Source organism: Triticum aestivum, chromosome 2A (genome assembly GCF_018294505.1).
Source record: "Triticum aestivum cultivar Chinese Spring chromosome 2A, IWGSC CS RefSeq v2.1, whole genome shotgun sequence".
NCBI lineage: Eukaryota > Viridiplantae > Streptophyta > Magnoliopsida > Poales > Poaceae > Triticum > Triticum aestivum.
Window position 1 is genome coordinate 174,128,620 of NC_057797.1, and position 24,483 is coordinate 174,153,102.

Below are 24,483 nucleotides of genomic sequence, written 5' to 3' on the forward strand. Positions count from 1 at the left end.
CCATTGTCGGATCATCTTCATTACACTACACCGAAAAGACCAAATTCATACACGTTCATACAACACTTAAATGCAACAAACAAATAACTCTCTAGCTAAAGAATTTAAATGCAACAAAAAATGCGATCAAGATCGCAACTAAGGTAACAATTGATCCAACAGCATAATGATACCAAGCCTCACTATGAATGGTATATTTTCTAACCTTTCTAATCTTCAAGCGCATTTTCTCCATCTTAATATTGTGATCATCGACGACATCGGCAACATGCAACTCCAATTCCATCTTCTCCCCCTCAATTCTTTTCAATTTTTCCTTCAAATCCTCGTTTTCTCTTTCAACTAAATTTAACCTCTCGACAATAGAGTCGGTTGGAATTTCCGGTTCAACTACCTCCTACATACAAATATCTATGTCAACTTGAAGGGCATAATTTGTCATAAACACAAAATGCAACAAATAGTTTTAAAAGAGAATATACCACATCCGAATCATAACCCAGACGAGGGCCGACGGGGCCGGATATGAAAACCATGGCACTATGTATAACAAACAATGTATGGGTAAGATAATTATACGAGTAACTATATATCCAAATCACACAAACATCAATTTTTTATATAAAACATTCATGAACAAGAGGCTCACCACAAGGTGGTGCCGGCGACGGGATGTTGCGGGCGATCGACGGTGGTTACGACGGAGATTTAGAAGGCACTAACTAAACCACACCTACATATGCAAAATAAGTGTTATTTTTGACCTCAAATTGCATAAAAATCAAATACTAGTACAAATATATAATTCCTCCCAAATTACTAAACTCAGAAATTAATCACTATATAAAGCATTGCAAGAGCTAATCTAGCAACAAGAGATGAAAGGAGAAAGTTCCTAACATTTGTGATCATTTGAATGGATGGGGGCCTTCAAATCTTGACAAATTTTGGGCAACATGTGTGATGAGCTTGAGAGGAAGAGGGAAAGAACAGAGAGGAGAGGGGAAAGGGGAAGCACAGAGCGAGCATGGGTGGACGAAGGGCTTATGTAGGATGACCTTTAGTACCGGTTCGTGATACGAACCGGTACTAAAGGTGCTGGAGGGGCCCCAGACTGACAACATCCTGCCACCACTCACTTTAGTACCGGTTTTTGGCACGAACCGGTGCTAAAGGTTCGCCACGAACCGGTACTAACGATGTCCGCCTGCCTAGCCGTTGGAACCGGCACTAATGGACACATTAGTGCTGGCTCAAATTCAAACCGGCACTAATGTGCTTCACATTTGACCCTTTTTCTACTAGTGCCACTTCAGTTCGGTTGCGTCCCTTGCACTAGCATCATCGGCACCTGCATCTGTTTGGAAGTAACTATGAGTCACGGGGACTCAGCAATCTCACACCCTTGCTGAGGGAGTCCTAGATTAGGGGGTCTCTGGACAGCCGGACTATCTCCATTGGCCAGACTGATAGACTATGAAGATACAAGATTGAAGACTTCGTCTCGTGTCCGGATGGGACTCTACTTGGCGTGGAAGGCAAGCTAGGCAATACGTATATGGATATCTCCTCCTTTGTAACCGACCTTGTGTAACCCTAACCCTCTCCGGTGTCTATATAAACCGAAGGGTTTTAGTCCGTAGGACAACAATCACAACATCCAATCATACCATAGGCTAGCTTCCAGGGTTTAGCCTCTCTGATCTCGTGGTAAATCTACTCTTGTACTACCCATATCATCAATATTAATCGAGCAGGACGTAGGGTTTTACCTCCATCAAGAGGGCCCGAACCTGGGTAAAACTTCGTGTCCCCTGCCTCCTGTTACCATCCGGCCTAGACGCACAGTTCGGGACCCCCTACCCGAGATCCGCATGTTTTGACACCGACATTGGTGCTTTCATTGAGAGCTCCGCTGTGCCGTCGCCACAAGGAAGGATGTCTCGTACCGTCTTTAAAGACGGCACTATCACTGAGGGAGCTTTGGCTATCGGCCAAACTCTCCGGCTAGGTGGTTTTCTTATGACCGCCTGTTCGGCCGCTGCGTTGACGATGACTTCTCGGGTCATCGAAAGCAATCTTCACATCAACTTGGAACTCGCCGAGCAGTTAGATCCAATGGAGCTCTCTTCCCTGAACGAGCTCTTGGATCGTATCGCCGCCCTGGAGTCGCTACAGACTATGATCAAATTGGGCCTAAACCCGATCTAAGAGAAATTAACTCTCCCCAGGTCACCCATCACGTTGCAGTGGTGGAAGAACAATGCGGCAAAACTTCATCTATCTTAAGGACTAGCTACGTTCGGATTCCCGATCCCTCCTAGCCGGATACCCGCGGAGGGGAGGATGTCACTCAAAGCCTGAACCCAAAATCAGGCAGCGGGCCAGATTTACCGGAAAACATCCAAGAATCCAAACTTTCGAGTTTGGAAACTCCTTGGCCACTGAGCCTCAGATTGGGTGAGGATTCGCATTCAATTCCACCCACCCACCCAAACATATGCACTCTGTCCCAAATTAGGCAAGAGCCCGCAGAAACAGTACACCATCACTGGGCCAGATTCCTCCTAGTCAAGAACAGGATAAAGGACTGCCACGAGGAAGACGCAATTTCACTCTTCTGCAATAATTGCACGGACAAGGGAATCCCCAACGCCAAAAGTCATCACGAAATTACACGCTTTGCTGACTTGGTGTCCATAGTACGAAAGTACTGTGCGATGGAAAGCGCCTGGAAAACCGAAATAAAATTTTGGGATAATCCGGCCCTGAATACAAACTCAGTCCTAAATAAAAGGGTGCATTATCACAATACACCTGGGTTAACTACAAAAAGCAAAAGCCATCTACGGGGCAAGGAACTGTACTAGAGGGATGGCTCAATGGACCCTGCAAAATTCATAGTACAGCAGACGCGATACCAACGCACAGCCTTAGAGCATGCTGGGTACTCTGGCAGGTGGCCAAAAGTGGTGAGGATCTACTCCTCCCAAAAACCACAGAGCACCACCCCGAGAACAACAGTACGGTCTTAACGGTCTTCGAGACCTTCGCGTCAAATAAAAGACGGAAGCGAACACTGCGCACCACGTCCGAAATCTGCCATCTAGCCGAAACAAATCCTTGGAGCGACACGGCTACCTTCAATGCCAGTGACGAACCTAAATTCCGAACAGCCCAAGTACCAGCCGCACTGGTCCTCAGTCCAATCATGGACGGCTTTCGACTCACCAAGGTACTCATGGACGGCGGTAGCGGATTAAACCTCACCTACGAGGAAACTCTTCAAAAGATGGAAATAGACTGGAGCCGCGTTAAGCAAAGCAGCACAACCTTTAGAGGAATCATCCCCAGTCGGGAAGCACGCTGCGCTAGAAAAATCACACTAGACGTGGTATTCGGCACACCGGATAATTACAGGTCCGAAGAAATTACATTCCAAGTGGCCCCGTTCAGCAGCGGATACCACGCTCTATTAGGGCGGGAGGCGTTTACAATCTTCCAAGCGATACCCCATTACGGGTACATGAAGCTCAAAATGCCCGGGCCCAACGGAATCATCACTCTTGTTAGTGATCCGGACATAGCACTCCGCGTCGAAAATAAGACAGCCGCGCTGGCCCTTGAGGCACTATCCGAAGCCCTAGCGACCGAAGAACTAACTGCGCTGCGCTCCACAGTGAACAGGGACGACGTGATACTCGATAAGAGATCCAAGTCCACCTCCTTTAAGCCGGCGGACGAAATAGTCAAATTCCAAGTCCATCCAACGGACCCTACAAAAACAGCTTCCATCGGAGCACAATTAAACCCTGATGTCGATGCCGCACTACGAGAGTTCCTACGCGAGAACTGGGACATTTTTGCCTGGCACCCATCAGATATGTCGGGAATCCCACGTAGGCTGGCCGAGCACAGCCTAAATATCCTAAAGGATTCAAGCCAGTCAAGCAGGCTCTTCGACATTTCTCCGAGCCTAAAAGACAAGCCATGGGAGAGGAACTAGCCAAGCTATTGGAGGCCGGATTCATCAGATACATAAAACATCCGGACTGGCTAGCAAACCTGGTGATGGTACCAAAGAAGGACAAATCCTGGTGCTTGTGCGTCAATTTTAAGGACCTTAACAAGGCCTTCCCAAAGGATCCCTTCCCCCTCCCCCGCATAGATCAAATCATCGATGCTACCGCAGGACACGATTCATTGTGTTTCCTCGACGCATACTCCGGCTACCATCAAATCAAAATGGCAGAGCCATACCAAGCCGCAACGACATTCATCACACCATACGGCCCATTCTGCTTCAACACAATGCCCTTTGGTCTAAAAAACGTCGGTGCAACATATCAGCACATGATTCAGACATGCCTGGCAAACCAGATCGGCAAAACAGTGGAGGCATACGTGGATGACGTGGTCGTTAAAACCAAGCATGCCGAACCTCTAGTAGACGACTTAAGGCTCACATTCGACAACCTCCGAACATATGACATCAAGCTCAATCCAGAAAAATGCATCTTCGGCGTACCAGCAGGAAAGCTCCTGGGATTCATTGTCTCCAGTAGAGGTATTGAAGCTAATCCGGCCAAAATCCAAGCATTGTCACAGTTGGCTATCCCAACATACCTCAAGCAAATACAAAAATTACCTGGATGCGTGGCGGCTCTAAGACGCTTTATCTCCCGCTTGGGAGAAAAGGCACTACCCCTTTATCGCCTCCTCCGGCGCACCGAACACTTCGAGTGGACGGACGCCGCCACAGCCGGACTCAACGAAATAAAAGCCATATTGGCAACAAACCCAGTCCTGGCCGCGCCAAACATTGGCGAACCAATGTTATTATACATTGCGGCAACTCATCAAGTAGTAAGCGCAGTGCTTGTCGTCGAGTGAGAAGTGGACGGACACAAATTTCCCCTTCAAAAGCCGGTTTACTACGTGTCCACTGTCCTTACTCCATGCAAATCACGCTACCCGCATTATCAAAAGATAGCGTATGCGGTATTCATGGCATTCCGTAAGCTGCGACACTACTTTCAGGAGTGTTTGATAACGGTAGCCTCAGAAGTACCACTTCACGATATTATAAACAACCGCGATGCGACGGGCCGAATTGCCAAATGGGCCATTGAGCTCCTCCCGTTCGACATAACTTACAAGCCACTGGGAGCTATTAAATCGCAAGTTTTGGCTGACTTCGTCACTGAATGGACGGAAGCCGAACTCCCTAAAGAGTACGGCACATATTCAAACTGGATCATGCACTTCGATGGCTCCAAAATGTTGTCTGGTCTGGGGGCTGGCGTCATTTTGACATCCCCAACAGGAGACACCGCTCAATACGTACTACAGATAATGTATACGGACTCCAACAACACAGCCGAATATGAGGCCGTTCTACATGGTCTCCGGATGGCAGTATCCATGGGCATTCAACGCCTAGAGGTGCGTGGGGATTCAAACCTCGCGATATCCCAAATAAATGGAGACTTTGATGCCAAGGATCCAAAAATGGCCGCTTATCGCAATGCAGTCCTAAAAATGTTAGCTCGGTTTGAGGGGCTCGAATTTCACCATGTGGCTCGGGAAAACAATCAGGCGGCAGATATCCTTGCCCGCATTGGCGCAAAACGCGACACGGTCCCTCCCAACGTTTTTCTGGAAAGGCTTTTCAAGCCATCCGTAGCATGGGAAGGGGACACCGGTAACTACAGTCCGGACCCGGCCAAAATACCCGATACCGAACTCTATGACACAATCGGAGGCTCCGCCATCGAAATTACACAATTAGCCCATGAAATAATGGCCATTATTGCCCCGTGGACAGAACCATTCCTGGCCTACCTAATTAGACAGGAACTTCCGGAAGACCACAATGAGGCACGCTGCATAGTGCGGTGATCCAAAGACTATAGGGTCCACGAGGGAGAATTGTATAAAAAAAGCGCTACTGGAGTCCTTCAAAGGTGCATCTCCGAAGAGGAAGGGCGGAATCTTTTGGCAGAAATTCACGCCGGACTCGGCGGCCATCACGCCGCAGCCCGGGCTCTTGTAAGCAAGGCCTTCCGCACAGGATTTTATTGGCCAATGGCCCGGGCAGATGCACAGGACTTGGTCCAACGCTGCACCGGTTGCCAGCTCTTTGCAAATCAAAGCCACATGCCACCCACCGCCCTCCAAACGATCCCCATTACATGGCCCTTCGCAGTCTGGGGACTTGACATGGTTGGACCCCTTAAAGGGGGAACCCACAAGAAAAAAATACTTATTGGTCATGGTGGATAAATTCACCAAATGGATAGAGGCTAAACTGGTAAAAACAGCCGAATCCGGACCGGTGATAGATTTCATATCCGGGGTTGTACACAGTTACGGCGTCCCCCACAACATCATCACTGATAACGGCACGAACTTCACGGCCGACGAGGTAAAACTCTGGTGCAGCAAAATGGATAGATTACGCTTCAGTCTATCACCCACAAACCAACGGTCAAGTCAAACGAGCAAATGGTCTTATAATGAGCGGCATTAAACCCCGATTAGTGCGCTCCCTAATGGAGTCCGATACGCACTGGGTAGAGGAGCTCGACTCCATACTCTGGGTACTGCGGACCACGCCGAATCATAGTACCGGATATACACCATTTTTATGGTGTACGGTGCAGAGGCAGTCCTGCCCTGTGACATAATTCATGACTCACCTCGAGTGCGCATGTACGAAGAAAGAGAAGCCGAGCTCGATCGGCAGGATGGTCTGGACACATTGGAGGAAGAGCGCAACGTAGCCAAAGCCCGTTCCGCATTTTACCAGCAGCAGGCTCGCAGATACCAAAGCAGAGAAGTACGGGCCAAAACTTATAATGTTGGCGAACTAGTTCTATGGCTGCCGGACAAGAAAAAGAACAAGCTCGAGCCCAAATGGGAAGGTCCCTTCATTATCGACCAAGTTCTGACCGTTGGAGCGTACCGACTGCGGGATGCATCGACCAGTCGACTCGAGCTGAACCCATGGAACGCAGCTAGGCTCCGAAGATTCTATGCCTAGCTCCGAACTTTATGTTAGTCCCCTCCTGAGGGAGTCCTGGATTAGGGGGTGTCCGGATGGCCGGACTATACCTTTGACCGGACTCCTAGACTATGAAGATACAAGATTGAAGACTTCGTCCCGTGTCCGGAAGGGACTTTCCTTGGCGTGGAAGGCAAGCTTGGCAATACGGATATATAGATCTCCTACCATTGTAACCGACTTTGTGTAACCCTAACCCTCTCCGGTGTCTATATAAACCGGAGGGTTTTAGTCCGTAGGACAACATACAGAACAACAATCATACCATAGGCTAGCCTCTAGGGTTTAGCCTCTCCGATCTCGTGGTAGATCTACTCTTGTACTACCCATATCATCAATATTAATCAAGCAGGATGTAGGGTTCTACCTCCATCAAGAGGGCCCGAACCTGGGTAAAACTTCGTGTCCCTTGCCTCCTGTTACCATCCGGCCTAGACGCACAGTTCAAGACCCCCTACCCGAGATCCGCCGGTTTTGACACTGACATTGGTGCTTTCATGGAGAGTTCCTCTGTGTCGTCGCCATCAGGAAGGATGCCTCGCCCCATCTTTAAAGACGGCACCGTTGCTAAGGGAGCTTTGGTTGTCGGCCAAACCCTCCGGCTAGGTGGTTTTCTCATGACTGCCTGTTCGGCTTCTGCACCGACGATGACCTCTCGAGCCATCAAAAACAATCTTCATGTCAGCTCGGAACTCGCCGAGCAGTTAGATCCAATGGAGCTCTCCTCCATAAACGAGCTCTTGGATCGCATCGCCGCCTTGGGAGTCGCTACGGATTACGACCAAATTGGGCCTAAGCCCGATCTGAGAGAGATTAACTCTCCCAAGTCACCCATCACGTTGCCGTGGTAGAGGGACAGTGCGGCGACCCTTCATCTATCTTAAGGACTAGCTACGTCCGGATTCCCGATCCCTCCAAGCCGGATACTCGCGGAGGGGAGGATATCACTCAAGACCTGAACTCAGAGTCAGGCGACGGGTTGGATTCATTGGACAACATCCAGGAATCCAAATTTTCGAGTTCGGAAATTCCTCGGCCTCTGAGCCTCAGATGGGGTGATGCTTCGGATTTAATTCCACCCACCCACCCGAACATAAGTGATCTATCCCAAATCAGGCAAGAGCCCGAAGAAACAGTACATCATTACTGGGCCAGATTCCTCCTGGTTAGGAACAGGATAAGGGACTGCCGCGAGGAAGACGCAATCTCAATCTTCTGCAATAATTGCACGGACAAGGGAATCCTCAATGCCATAAGTCACCCTGATATTACACGCTTCGCTGACTTGGCGTCCATTGTACGAAAATACTATGCGATGGAAAGCGCCTGGAAAACCAAAATAAAATTTTGGGACGATCCGACCCTGAATACAAACCCAGTCCAAAATAAAAGGGTGCATCATCGCCAGACACCCGGGTCAAACACCAAAAAGCAAAAACCCTCTACAGGGCATGGAACCATACTGGAAGGATGGCTTAATGGACCCTGTAAAATTCACAGTACAGAGGACTCCACACCAACTCACAGCCTTAGAGCATGTTGGATACTCCGGCAGGTGGCCAAAATTGGCGAAGATCTCCTAATTCTGGAGGCCACAGAAAGCCACCCCAGAGACACCAATACGGTATTAACAGTCTTCGAGACTTTCGCATCAAATAATGTGCGAAAAAGGACACTCCGCAGCCTTGCCAAAGTCTACCAAGTAGCAACAATAAACCCATGGAGTGACACGGCTATTACCTTTAACGCCAGTGATGAACCTAAATTCCGAACAGCCCGAGCACCAGCCGCATTGGTCCTTAGTCCAATAGTGGACGGCCTTCGTCTTACCAAGGTACTCATGGACGGTGGCAGCGGATTGAACCTCATTTATGAGGAAACCCTTCAAAAAATGGAAATAGACTGGAACCGCATTGAGCGAAGCAGCACAACCTTTAGAGGAATAATCCCCAGTCGACAAGCGCGCTGTACAGGAAAAATCACACTAGATGTGGTGTTCGGCACGCCGGATAATTACAGGTCCGAAGAGGTCATGTTCCATGTGGCTCCGTTCAGCAGTGGTTATCACGCTCTGTTAGGGCGGGAAGTGTTTACAATCTTCCAAGCAATACCCCATTACGGGTACATGAAGCTCGAGATGCCCGGGCCTAAAGGGATCATCACTCTCGCTAGTGATCCGGACATAACACTCTGCGCCGAAAACAAGACAGCCGCACTGGCCCTCGAGGCACTATCCAAAGCCCTAGCGGCTGAGGAACTGACTGCGCTGCGCTCCATGGTGAATAGGGACGATGTGGTACTCGACAAAAGATCCAAGTCCACCTCCTTTAAACCGGCGGACGAAATAGTCAAATTCTAGGTCCATCCAACGGACCCCAATAAAACAGCTTCCATCGGGGCACATTAAACCCTGATGTAGACGCCGCACTGCGAGAGTTCCTATGAGAGAACTGGGGCATTTTTGCCTGGCACCCTTCAGACATGCCAGGAATCCCACGCAGGCTGGCCGAGCACAGCCTAAATATCCTAAAAGGATTCAAACATGTCAAACAAGCTCTTCGGCGTTTTTCGGAACCTAAGAGACAGGCTATGGGAGGAGCTAGCAAAGCTATTGGAGGCCGGATTCATTAGAGATATAAAACATCCAGACTGGCTAGCAAACCTGGTGATGGTACCAAAGAAGGACAAATCTTGGCGCCTGTGCGTTGATTTTAAAGACCTTAACAAGGCTTGCCCAAAGGATCCCTTCCCCCTCCCCCGCATCGATCAAATTATCGACGCTACCGCAGGACACGATTCATTGTGTTTCCTCGACGCATATTCCGACTACCATCAAATCAAGATGGCAGAATCAGACCAAGCTGCAACGGCATTTATTACACCATACGACCCATTCTGCTTCAACACAATGCCCTTCGGGCTCAAAAATGCCGGCGCAACATATCAGCGCATGATTCAGACATGTCTGGCAAACCAGATAGGCAAAAACAGTGAAGGCATATGTAGATGATGTGGTCGTCAAAACAAGACATGTCGAATCTCTAGTAGACGACTTGAGTCTCAGATTTGATAACCTCTGAACATACGACATCAAGCTCAACCCGGAAAAATGCGTTTTCGGCGTCCCAGCCGGAAAGTTCTTGGGCTTCATTGTATCCGGTAGAGGAATTGAAGCAAATCCAGCCAAGATCCGAGCTCTGTCACAATTGGATATCCCAAAGGACCTCAAACAAATACAAAAGTTAACCGGATGCGTGGCGGCTCTAAGCCGCTTTATCTCCCGCTTGGGAGAAAAGGCCCTACCCCTTTACCGCCTCCTTCGGTGCACCGAACACTTCAAATGGACGGATGCAGCCACGGCCGGACTCGACAAAATAAAAGCCATATAGGCAACAAACCCAGTCCTGGCCGCGCCAAACATTGGCGAACCAATGCTATTGTACATTGCAGCAACACATCAGGTTGTAAGCGCAGTGCTCGTCGTCGAACGAGAAATGGACGGACACAAATTCCCCCTTCAAAAACCGGTCTATTATGTGTCCACTGTCCCCACTCCATGCAAATCACAATACCCTCATTACCAAAAGATCGCTTACGCGGTATTCATGGCATCCCGGCAGCTACGACACTACTTTCGAGAGTGTTCAATAACAGTAGCCTTGGAAGTACCACTTAATGATATTATAAACAACCGTGACGCAACGGGCCGGATTGCAAAATGGGCCATTGAGCTCCTCCCGTTCGACATAACTTATAAGCCACGGCGAGCCATCAAGTCGCAAGTTTTGGCCGACTTCGTCGCAGAATGGACGGAGGCCGAACTCCCAAAAGAGTTCGGCACATATTCAAATTGGATCATGCATTTCGACGGCTCCAAGATGTTGGCCGGACTAGGGGCTGGCGTCGTTTTGATGTCCCCCACAAGAGATACAGTTCAATACGTACTCCAGATTATGTACACAGACTCCAACAATGCAGCCGAATATGAGGCCCTTTTACATGGTCTCCGGATGGCAGTATCCATGGGCATTCAACGCCTAGAGGTGCGCGGGGACTCGAACCTCGTAATATCACAAATAAATGGAGACTTCGATGCCAAGGATCCAAAAATGGTAGCTTACCGCAACACCATCCTAAAAATGTCAGCTCGGTTCGAAGGGCTTGAATTTCACCATATAGCCCGGGAAAATAATCAGGCAGCAGATGTCCTAGCACGCATCGGCGCAAAACGCGATGTAGTCCCCCCCCCCCCAACATCTTCTTGGAAAGGCTGTTCAAGCCATCCGTAGTATGGGAAGGGGAGCCAGACAATAACAGCCCGGACCCAACCGCACTGCCCGACACCGAACATTCTGGCACAATCGGAGGCTCTGCCAATGAAATAACACCTTCAGCCCACGTAATAATGGCTGTTATCGCCCCGTGGACAGAACCATTCCTCGCCTACCTTACTAGGCAGGAACTCCCCGAGGACCAAAATGAGGCACGCTGCATAGTGCTGCGATCCAAAGCCTACAAAGTCCACGAGGGAGATCTTTATAAGAAAAGCACTACCGGAGTCCTTCAAAGGTCCATGTCCAAAGAGGAAGGGCGGAACCTCCTGGCTGAAATTCATTCCAGACTCGGCGGTCATCATGATGCAGCCCGGTCCCTTGTAAGCAAGGCCTTCCATGCAGGCTTTTATTGGCCGACGGCCCGGGCAGACGCCCAGGACTTAGTCCAGCGATGCGTCGGTTGCCATCTCTTTGCAAACCAAAGCCATATGCCACCCACCGCCCTCCAAACTATCCCCATCACTTGGCCCTTCGCGGTCTGGGGGCTTGACATGGTTGGACCCCTTAAATGCGGAACCCACAAGCAAAAATACTTACTGGTCATGGTGGATAAGTTCACCAAATGGATGGAAGCCAAGCCTGTTAAGACGGCCGAATCCAGACCGGTGATAGACTTTATATCTCGGGTTGTACACCATTATGGCGTCCCCCACAGCATCATCACTGATAACAGCACGAACTTTACGGCCGACGAGGTAAAACTCTGGTGCAAAAACATGGGCATCAAGCTCGATTATGCTTTCGTCTATCACCCACAAACTAACGGCTAGGTCGAACGTGCAAATGGTCTTATCATGAGCGGCATCAAACCCAGATTAGTGCGGTCCCTCAAGGAATCTAACACACACTGGGTAGAGGAGCTCGACTCCGTACTCTGGGGGCTGCGGACCACGCCGAATCGCACCACCAGATACACACCATTCTTTATGGTGTACGACGCAGAGGCAGTTTTGCCTTGCGACATAATTCATGACTCACCTCGAGTGCGCATGTACGAAGAAAGAGAAGCTGAGCTCGATCGGCAGGACAGTTTGGACACATTGGAGGAGGAGCGTGACGTGGCAAAAGCCCGTTCCGCATTCTATCAACAGTAGGCTTGAAGATACCAAAGCAGAGAAGTACGGGCCAAAAATTACAACGTTGGCGAATTAGTTCTACGCCTGCCAGACAAGAAAAAGGACAAACTCAAGCCCAAGTGGGAAGGTCCCTTCATAATTGACCAAGTCCTGAATGGTGGAGCGTACCGCCTGCGAGATGCATCGGATAACCGACTCGAGCCGAACCCATGGAACGCAGCCCGTCTCCGAAGATTCTATGCCTAGCGCCGCACTCTGTGTTCGTCTCCTTCCTCTGTCCATTTTTTATATACTGTCTGTCTTACATTTCTCTCCTTCTCCCCTTCCTTTCTCTTATAGCCTTTAAAGGCTCATCAAATGACGTGCTATTCGCACTCATTAAACCTGGGGGCTTCTTTTACCAGAAGCTTATTTATACGGGCTTCACGCCCAACACATGTGTGACACTTCCGCATGTACCTTTTATTTCACCATTATATGCATCGATATGACTTAAGTTTTGGCCAAGCTGGGTTGCCTAGCTCCTGTGCTTACCCCTACGTTCCCGATTATTCGGCTAGGCGATAAAGGGAGCACCTCTATGATTGTTACTGCCGGATCAGCCGGATGTGTACCTCAGACTGGGTGAAGCCGAAAGCTATGCACTTTAGGGCATGCCTCCCAGGGAAAGGAAGCCCTAACGGAACTATTGTCCCTGGAAGATGTTTCTTACTAACCATGTAATATAACATAACTAGTCGGGCACTTGTCTGTTCACGCACTAATGTCCCCTACGCCTGGTCTCCATGCATTCCCCAGTTCTTATATAACCGCATGGGAATTCGGACACACTCCGGACCGTCAGGTCCCGAGGCTGAAGCGAAAAGGTCGGCCATGACAAATGATCTACAATCCGGCTAGAAGGCATTATAAATGTCAATTAAATTATATAGTCATTCTGACTGACTGTATTCCTCTTCAATACCATCTAACAGGCTGTCTAATTTACAGTCCTGCTGGGAATACTTTGCGGCCAATTCTACTTGGTCGTATACTAAGCTTACAGGGATCTCCTTCCCATCGGGCCCCATAGGACCGACCTCGGCCATGTGGTTGGGGTCAGCCTTTGTGTACCGCGTCTTCACCATGGCCCAGGCCTACCTAGCACCTTGACGGCAGGCCGATAACTTCCACAATCGGAAGCGCCGCTGTGCTCCCTTTAGCTTCTCCGCAAGCTCTCCAAGACCTTTGGGCACGGAGATGGATGGCCACAGGGCCTGGGCGACGCCTCGCATCGCCTTCCGAACTCGCTTGAGCAGTTGCGAGAGCTCGGGAAGAAGGTCACCCATAGAACCGGGCATCTCCTCTGCAGGACGACCTATTAGCACACCTACAGACATTACTCTGTTTGTCGACTTCCCTGCTGAACTTTTTTCTCTCCAAAGGTTCATTCAAGCACTTACTCAATATGCCGCGCCGAAGCCGCTGATTCTCCTTAACAGAGTCTGACAGCTGGGCACGAACATCTTTCAGCTCGACGCCCAGCTTGGTGTTGGCATTTTGGAGATCGTTCTTCTCCCGCCTCACCTTTGTCAGCACCTTCTCACCAGCCTTCAGCTGGCGTAGGAGGTGTTTCCTTTCCGGATTCTATCTGGCGCCATTTGTAATTTCATTTGTCAGATTCGCACCCATGCCGTGCTTCGCAAAATACTTATCTTTCGAAGTGTATATTACCAGAGGGGGTCTCCTTGGGCTCCCCTGCTGCGGCTAGTGCGGCCTCAAGTTGGGCTTTGCACTCTTCCAGCTCCTGGGACAGTAGGGAATTCTTTTCTGTAAGAACCTGCATAACATATGATCCTTAAATCAGTTATTCTAACTGTGTCAAGTCTCGGGGGCTACTGGTATATATATATACCTATATATATATATATATATATATATAATTACAAAAATTTTCTTACCCGTATGTCTTTTACATATTGCTCCATGGCTCTGGCTAGACCATTTTGAGCGGCACGGAGGTACGCATCTCCCGAATTGAAGGCATCTAATGCCTCTCGGGAGAAACAAGCGTCGTGAAGAATTGTCCGGCGACGCATGTGGTTCATGGCACTCTCCACCTCAGAGTTGGTGGCAGACAACCTGTCCACGTCCTCCGTCGGAGGAGCGTCCGGTGCGCGCCTTGTGTTTGGCTCCGCCTCCGGACCAGGCTTTGGAGCCTGGCTGGTGGAGGCGTGATTGGCAGCCTCTTCGGATATAGTCCGGCGAGGTCTCTTTGTCCTGAAGAGAGCACGAATGTTAACATGCCTTGAAGGTATAACACCTGGGATAAGGGGGCGCGCCATACCTTTGCGCTAACGTCTCGATCCAGACTGCACCTCTTTTCTACCCACGGGGCCCTGTGGCCCCTCGTTGGCTTGTCGCCGCAGGTTCGGTCTCCCGTCTCAAAAATCTCCCCTGCAAAGCTCGGTTGTAATCAGGAAACTGAAAACATGAGAGGGAGGACCCTTATTCGGGGTACTGGGACCTCGATCTCAGTTACCTGGGAGGCCAGGATTATCCCTGGGTAATCAGCCGTAATGGCCACCAAGGCGTTGTCCTTGCTCAATTGATGAAACACTCCGTCAATCAGCTCCATAGATAAGTCCGGATCCTCTTGGGAGGCCGGGTCGAGGGACCGTCCTGGGTCCTCGGGTTGTGGAGGAGGGCTGTTTATTTCTTTAACAGCCTGGCGCAGTTCCTGCGTTAAAGTCGTTAGACTGAATATTTAACAATGGGAATATAAAATGGATGGGCAAGTAAACCACTTACCCAGCTTGGGGGATTGTACATAGAAAATCCACCCTGCGGGTTGACGTGGAGAAATTCCTCCTCTTCTCCCTTGTACAAAGCGGACAAGGTCTTTGTTAGGGCCGCAGCCGAATCCGGTCCCTTACGGCCGTAGCGGGTGGCGTCGTCCTCCCCATTGAAATCCCACATGGGGTGGCCTCTGTACTGTAGCGGCTGCACCCCTCGTATGATGCATGCGGCCATGACCCCGATCATGGTCAGTCCGGAATGAGCTAACAATCTTATCCGGCTCATCAGGTAACGGACGTCCTTGTCACTTTCCCTCTGAGGGCTCCATGGACGCCAACTTAGGTGCTCCTTTAGTGGAGCACTACCGAACTCAGGGAGGCCGATCCGGACAGGATCCGGCAGCGGGACGTCCTCTATGTAAAACCATTCCGAAGGCCAGTCCTCGGACGCCTTCTTTGGGGTTCCGGATACATATCCGGTCCCGGCGATGCGCCACACTTCGGCTCCGCCCACTTGATATATCGACCCCTTCTGAGAGCGGGGCACAAGGCAGAATAGCTCTTTCCATAGCCCGAAGTGAGCCTCAACACCCAAGAATAGCTCACAGAGGGCTACGAAGCCCGCGATATGCAATACGGAGGCAGGCGTAAGATTGTGTAGCTGGAGGCCATAGAACTCCAGGAGCCCCCGGAGAAATGGATGGATTGGAAATCCGAGCCCTCTTATTAAATAAGGGACGAGGCATACCCGCTCTCCTTTGGAGGGATTAGGGGCACTCTCCGCTTGATCTCCGCCATTATAGATGGCAAGACCGGCTCGAACCGGGACCATATAGGCCGGGGGGAGAAATCCCTTGGTCTGGAGCGTCACTAGCTCGCTATGCGGGATGGAACCTCTCTCCCAATATCCAGGCTGAGGGCTGGAGGGGCGAAAGGAGGAGTTGCGACGGCTGGCCATGGTGGTATGGACCTTTGTCGGAAGCGCTTTGATGAACACTCGCGAAGGGGATAAGGTGTGTTTTGGATCTAAATCCTCGTCCCCTTAAATGGGCGGCTCATTTACGCGGCTAGGGGTGTGGATGTAAAAACGCTCATAATTTTCATATTCATTTGACACGTGGGAGACGGCTATTATTGGGCGTAGAAGCCGAGGAGTGCAACATTTACAAGAAACCGGACTTTATTCGACAGGTACACGGAATTTGAAGGAGAACCCGCCTTGCAATGCCGGAGACATTCTGTGTGCCGGACTCATCGTCATTGAAGCCTGGTTCGGGGGCTATTGAGGGAGTCCTGGATCAGGGGGTGTCCGTATGGCCGGACTATACCTTCGACCGGACTCCTGGACTATGAAGATACAAGATTGAAGACTTCGTCCCGTGTCCGGAAGGGACTTTCCTTGGCATGGAAGGCAAGCTTGGCGATACGGATATATAGATCTCCTACCATTGTAACCGACTTTGTGTAACCCTAACCGTCTCCGGTGTCTATATAAACCAGAGGGTTTTAGTCCGTAGGAAAACATACAAAACAACAATCATACCATAGGCTAGCTTCTAGGGTTTAGCCTCTCCGATCTCATGGTAGATCTACTCTTGTACTACCCATATCATCAATATTAATCAAGCAGGACGTAGGGTTTTACCTCTATCAAGAGGGCCCGAACCTGGGTAAAACTTCGTGTCCCTTGCCTCCTGTTACCATCCGGCCTAGACGCACGGTTCGGGACCCCCTACCCGAGATCCGCCGGTTTTGACACCGACACCTCCCTTCGTCTATTTTCTGCATATGCATCATATGTCTTGTTTCCCTTTCTTTCCTTTTTTCCCTAGGCCTTCAAGGATCACCTTGTGCCTCACTCATACATCATAGATGCGCTAGCCGCACTCTTCATACCTGGGGGGTTCTCTGACAGAAGCTTAAATTATTTACCTGGGCCCAACGCCTAACACATGTGTTATACTTCCGCATGTACCTTTTTTCACCATTATATGCATCGATATGACTTAAGTTTTGTCCAAGCTGGGTTGCCTGGCTCTTGTATTTATGCCCTATGTTCCCATTAATTCGGCTAGGGCATAAGGGGAGCACCTCTGCGATTGTTACCGCTGGGTCAGCCGGACGTGTACCTTAGACTGGGTGAAGCCGAAAGCTAAAGTTCTTAAGAGAATATTCGGTCGGTGAACAAAAGATTACTTTTATTTATTATCCATATTTTCCCCCAGACGTTTTCACTGCGCTTCTTGTGGCAGTCCGGACATGCACTTTAGGGCATGCCTACCCAGGGAAAGGAACCCTTAACAGAACTATTCTCCCTGGAAGATGTTTCTTACTACCCATGTAATATAACATAACTAGTTGGGCACTTGTCTGATAAAGCACCAATGACCCCTATGCCTGGTCTCCACGCATGCCCCGGTTCTTAAATAACCGACAAGGTATTCGGATACACTCTGGACTGTCGGGTCCCGAGGTTGAAGCGAAAGTTCCGCCACGACAAACGATCTACAATCCGGGTAGAAGACATCATATATGTCACTTTAAAATTACATAGTCAATTTGACTGGTTGAATTCCTCTGCAATGCCCTCCAATAGGCTGTCTAGTCTACATTCTTGTTGGGAATACTTTGCAGCCAATTCTACTTGGCCGTATACTAAATTCACAGGGATCTCCTTGCCATCAGGCCCCACAGGTCCAACTTCGGCCATGTGGTTTGGGTCGGCCTTCGTGTACCATGTCTTCACCATTGCCCAAGCTTCCCTGGCACCCTGACGGCAAGCCGATATCTTCCATAATCGGAAATGCTGTCGTGCTCCCTTCAGCTTTTCTGCAAGCTCTTTAAGGCCTTCGGGTATGGAGACGGACGGCCACAAGGCCTGGGCAACGCCTTGCATCACCTGCAGAACTCGTTCGTGCAACTATGCGAGCTCGGGAAGAAGATCACCCGTTGAACTAGGCATCTCCTCGGCGGGACGACCTGTTAGCATACCTACAGACATAACTCTGTCAGCCAGCTTCCTCGCCGAACTCCTTTTTCAAAGTTCGTTCAAGCACTTACTAAATATGCTGCGTCGAAGCCGCCGATTCTCCTTAACAGAGTCCGACAGTTGGGCATGAACATCTTTTAGTTCCACACCCAACTTGGTGTTGGCATCTTGGAGATCATTCTTCTCCTGCCTCACCCTTGTAAGCACACTCTCACCGGCCTTCAGCTGGCGTATGAGCTGTTGCTTATCCGGATTCACTCCAGCGTCATCTGCAATTTTATAGTCAGATCTGCATATAAAGCCGCACTCTAGTATGATACTTATCATTTGACGGATATGATACCAGAGGGGGTCTCTTTGGGCTCCCCTGCACTCTAGTAAGCTCCTGGGACAGTTGAGTATTCTTTTCTGTAAGAACCTACATAAAAATGATCCTTAAATCACTTATCCTAACGGTTTCGAGTCTCAGGGGCTACTGATATATATATATAATCATCAAATTTTCTCACCCGTATGTCTTTTACATACTGCTCCGTGGCTCTGGCTAGACCATTTTGAGCGGCACGGAGGTGCGCGTCTCCCGAGTTGAAGGCATCCAATGCCTCTTGGGAGAAACAAGCGTCATGAAGAACAGTCCGGCGACGCCTGTGGTTCATGGCACTTTCCACCTCGGAATGGGTGGCAGACAGTCTATCTGTATCCTCTGTCGGAGGAGCACCCGGTGCACGCCTTGTACTCGTTCCCACCTCCGAGTCCGGCCTTGGAGCCTGGCTTGTGGAGGCGCGATTGGTAGCCTCTCCGGGCATAGTTCGGTGAGCGCTCTTTTTCCTGAAAAGAAGGCATGGGCGTTAATATGCCTCTGTAACTAATGTCTTGCAATAAAGATGGCGCGCCATTCCGCTGCGCTGATGCCTCAATCCGGACTGTGGATTTTTTCAGCCTGCCTGGCCTCGCGGCCCTTGTTGGCTAATTGCCACAGGCTCGGCCTTCTTCCCCGAGGACCTCCCCTGCAAGACACGGCTGTTATACGGCAATAAAAAAAGAGAGAGAGCACCAGGATGGATCCCTTTTTAAGTGTTGGGATTTCGGTCTCAGTCACCTGTGAGGCTGGAACTAGCCCAGGGTAATCGGCCGTAATGGCAACCAAGGTATTGTCATTACTCCCTTGGTAAAAAAAACCCGTCGATCGGCTCCACGGATATGTCCGGATCCTCCTGGGAGGCTGGGTCAAGGGATCGTCTAGGGTCCTCGGGCTGTGGAGGTGGGCTGTTTATCTCCTTTACGGCCTGGCACAGCTCCTGCGATGAAATCGCTAGAATGAATACTTAAGCTATGGGAATACGAACGGATGGGCGAGAAAAAGTCTTCGCTTACCCAGCTTGGAGGTTTGTACATAGAGAATGCGCCCTGCGGGTTGACACATTGGAATTCCTCCTCTTCTCCCTTGTACAAAGTGGACAAGATCTTTGTTAGGTCAGCAGCCGATCCCGGCCCTTTGCGGCCGTAGCGGGTGGCGTCGTCCTCCCTGTTGAAGTCCCACATGGGGTGGCCTATATACTGGAGTGGCTGCAACCCCCGCATAATGCATATAGCCATGACCTCGATCATGGTTAATCCGGATCGAGCTAAAAGGCTTATCCGGCTCATTAGATAAAGAATGTCCCGGTCATCTTCCTCCAGGGGGCTCCGTGGATGCCAACTCTGGCGCTTCTTTAAAGGGGCGTTGTCAAACTCAATGATGCCGATCCGAATAGGGTCCGGAAGGGCGACATCTTCTATATAAAACCATTCTGAAGGCCAGTCTTCAGACGTCTTCTTCGGGGTCCCGGATAGATATCCGGTCCCAGCAATACGCCACACTTTGGCTCCGCCCACTTGATATATTGATCCCTTCTTAGAATGGGGCACGAGGCAGAACAACTTATTCCACAAAGCAAAATGAGCCTCACAGCCCAAAAACAACTCGCAAAGGGCTACGAATCCCGCGATATGCAGCAGGGAGGTAGGCGTAGGGTTGTGCAGCTGGAGGCCATAGAACTCTAGAAGCCCGCGAAGAAACGGATGAATTGGGAATCCGAGCCCTCTTACCAGATAAGGGACAAGGCATACCCGTTGTCCCTTGGAGGGATTGGGACGGCTCTCCGCCTGCTCTCCGCCATTATAGGTGGCATGCCCGGCTCGAACCGGGACCAGGTACGCTGGGGGAAGAAATCCCTTGGACTGAAGCATCACCAATTTGCTGTGCGGGATGGAACATCTCTCCCAATCTCCAGGCTTAGAACTAGGGGTGCGAGAGGAGGAGCTGCGTCGACCGGCCATGGTGGAATGGATCTCTGTCGAGCATGCTCCGATGAAGACTCGGGAAGGGAGGATGATGTGATTTGGATCTGAATCCTCGTCTTTTTAAATAGGCGGCTCATTTACATAGCTAGGGGGTAAATGTGAAAACACCCTGGCTCTTCACATTCGCTCGACACGTGGAAAGTGGCCATTATTGGGCGTAGAAAGCAAAGGAGTACAAACCGTCACAAGGAACCGAACATTATTTCGACAGGTACACAGAGTTTGGAGAACGAACCCGCCTTGCAATGCCGAAGACAACTGCGCGCCGGACTCATCGTCATTGAAGCCTGGTTCGGGGGCTATTGATGGAGTCCTGGATTAGGGGGTCTCCGGACAGCCGGACTATCTGCATTGGCCGGACTGATAGACTACGAAGATACAAGATTGAAGACTTTGTCTCGTGTTCGGATGGGACTCTACTTGGCGTGGAAGGCAAGCTAGGCAATACGTATATGGATATCTCCTCCTTTGTAACCGACCTTGTGTAACCCTAACCCTCTCCAGTGTCTATATAAACCGAAGGGTTTTAGTCCGTAGGACAACAATCACAACATACAATCATACCATAGGCTAGCTTCTAGGGTTTAGCCTCTCTGATCTCGTGGTAGATCTACTCTTGGACAACCCATATCATCAATATTAATCGAGCAGGACATAGGGTTTTACCTCCATCAAGAGGGCCTGAACCTGGGTAAAACTTCGTGTCCCCTGCCTCCTGTTACCATCTGGCCTAGACGCACAGTTCGGGACCCCCTACCCGAGATCCGCCGGTTTTGACAGTGACACTCGCGGTCAAGACTATTTAAGCTTAAGGGTAGGAAAAGGTAGTGAGGTGGAGCTGCAGCAAGCACTAGCATGTATGGTGGCTAACTTACGCAAAAGAGAGCAAGAAGAGAAGCAAAGCACGGTGGAGAAGCTAAAATGATCAAGAAGTGATCCTGAAACTACTTACGTTCAAGCATAACACGAGACCGTGTTCTCTTCCCGGTCTCCGCTGAAAAGAGACCATAACGGCTACACACGCGGTTGATTCATTTTAATTAAGTTAAGTGTCAAGTTTTCTACAACCGGATATTAACAAATTCCCGTCTGCCCATAACCGCGGGGACGGCTTTCGAAAGTTCAAAACCCTACAGGGGTGTCCCAACTTAGCCCATCACAAGCTCACACGGTCAACGAAGGATATTCCTTCTCCCAGGATGGCCTGATTAGACTCGGAATCCCGGTTACAAGACATTTCAACAATGGTAAAAAAAGAGCAGCAAAGCCTCCCGATGTGCCCGACAAAACCCGATAGGAGTTGCACATATCTCGTTCTCAGGGCACACCGGATGAACACTACGTACAACTAAAACCAACCCTCAAGTTTCCCCGAGGCAGCACTGCAAGTGGCTCTATTTTGGACCAACACTCAGAGGAACACTAGCCCGGGGGTTTAAAATAAAGATGACCCTTGAGTTTGCGGAACCCAAGGGAAAAGGCTTAGGTGGCAACTGGTAAAACCAAGGTTGGGCCTTGCTGGAGGAGTTTTATTCAAAGCGAACTGTCAAGGGGTTCACATTATCACCCAACCGCGCAAGGAACGCAAAATCAATGAACATAACACCGGTATGACGGAAACTAGGGCGGCAAGAGCGGAACAAAACGCCAGGCATAAGGCCGAGCCTTCCGCCCTTTACCAAGTATATAGGTGCATTAAAGTAAACAATATATAATAATGATATCCCAACAATAACAATGTTCCAACAAGGAACAAACTCCATCTTCACCTGCAACTAGCAACACTATAAGAAGGGCTGAGCAAAGCGGTGACATAGCCAAACAACGGTTTGCTAGGAAAGGTGGGTTAGAGGCTTGACATGGCAACATGGGAGGCATGATAAAGCAAGTGGTAGGTATCGCGTCATAGCAATAGAGCAAACAACTAGCAAGCAAAGATAGAAGTGATTTTGAGGGTATGGTCATCCTGCCTCCAAAGTTCTCAGAGTTGACGAAAACTTGATCCTCATAAGCATACTCAACAGGTTCCTCGCTCACATACTCGTCTCCCGGATCTACCCAAGGCAAGAACACAAGCAAAGGAAAAAACAATCAACCATGGTGCAATGCGCAAGCAACATGATGCAAAACATGGCATGATATGCGGGATGTGATATGCAATGCATATGCATGCTCCGGAAGTAAAAGATTGATCAAGGCATCAACTTAGCAAACCAAGAGTGCCGCTGGAAACATGAGATGATTTCGGTCAAAATACATATAAAGATCACCGGAATCGGATGCACAGTTTGCAAATGGCAAGCAAAACAAGAATGGCACAATTCTGCGATTAACAGCATGATGCCATCTAGAATGCAACAAGAAACTAAGCTACCGCACTCCAACAAAGCAACAAAGCACATGGCAGTGATCTACACAAGATGCTTGACAAAATATGAACACTGAGCTACGACTAAAACACACTAGAACAGGTTCAAACAAGCATGGCAAAAGTGCAAAAGATATCAGCATCACAGACTTGGTGAAAATACTAACATGCCAGAAAATAACATTAGGAAGCCAGGTTTAGAGAAAGCAAACAACATGCTACAGGAACATATCATAGCAAACAAAGGCATGGCGTGAATCTACTCAAAGCATAGAACAAAAGCTCCTTACTGATCATGAGCCAAAAAGGCACAGAAGATATTATGGCACCCATGTAAACATAGCAAGTTTCGTTAATAGATTCACACTTAGCAGAAAACTGAGCATGACATAAACAGAATTATGGAGGCATCGTTGCGAGCTCGATACACCATCACAAAGCCTTGCATGACAAACTAAGCATAGCAATAGCAAGAAGACATGTTCATGAATCTAACCATGGCAAGAATAAGTTTATAGCATGCATGGATCAACTACAACATCCATGGCAAAATTGATTAACATGTAAACAATCTGCCAGGATCATTTTATAGCAAAAGCAGAGCAAGATTAAGTCATGCTAGGTCACTCCATAATTGCCAACAGGGGCATGGATAGATAGAGCACAACCATAGGTCCAAATTATCCTTATTGAAGCAACTAAAAGAAGCATGGATCTCACTGTAGCATCATGGATACATGGCATAAAAAATAACAGCAGAGCAAGTACTTAGCAAAATCCTAAGTCCCTGAAATCAACAATATCACGAAGGCTACTTTGCATGCTTGTGCTAGTCACCACAATGATCACAATTATACATGGCAAGCACCCCTATAAACATGACATGGCGTAGATCAAAACACCTATAGAGCTCATGTTCATATGCAGCACACAACAAATGTGACAAAAATGACAAAACCCCATACTCTGATAATAATCAGCACCTAACAATTTATAGCACTCTTGCATCAGTGATTAGGGCATCAAGATGGACTCAAACAAGCATGTCACAATGGAAGAAAATGAAGAGCACATCATGATGAAAATTTTGATATATCACATGCACAAAACGGAGCTACGGTCACAGAGTTATGGCATAATGAACAGGGGCTAAAATGTTAGGGGGGGAAAGGACTTAGTGGATTTCACCTCTAAAATCCTAGATCGGCCCAGTTTATGGACGAAACTGACTCTACTTCCTCATTCAGGCTGATATGAACTGCAGAAGTTTTCATCTTTAGCATGGATATCATAGGTATAAATGAAAGAAACTGGAATCAGGAAGTTGTTCTAGGGTTTCAGGCGCATGGATCGAGGTTCGTCGGGATCTTCGCCGGAGCTTGGGGGCAGGTGGCCGGAGTCAGCGAGGCTCGCCAGAGTGCGCGGGGCGGCGCGGCGGCGTGTGGAAGCCGAGGCCGGCGAGGGCGCGGCGTCGCCGGGCGGAGGAGCAGGCCGGCGAGGGTGGAGGAGGCGGGTGAGGCGGCGGCGATC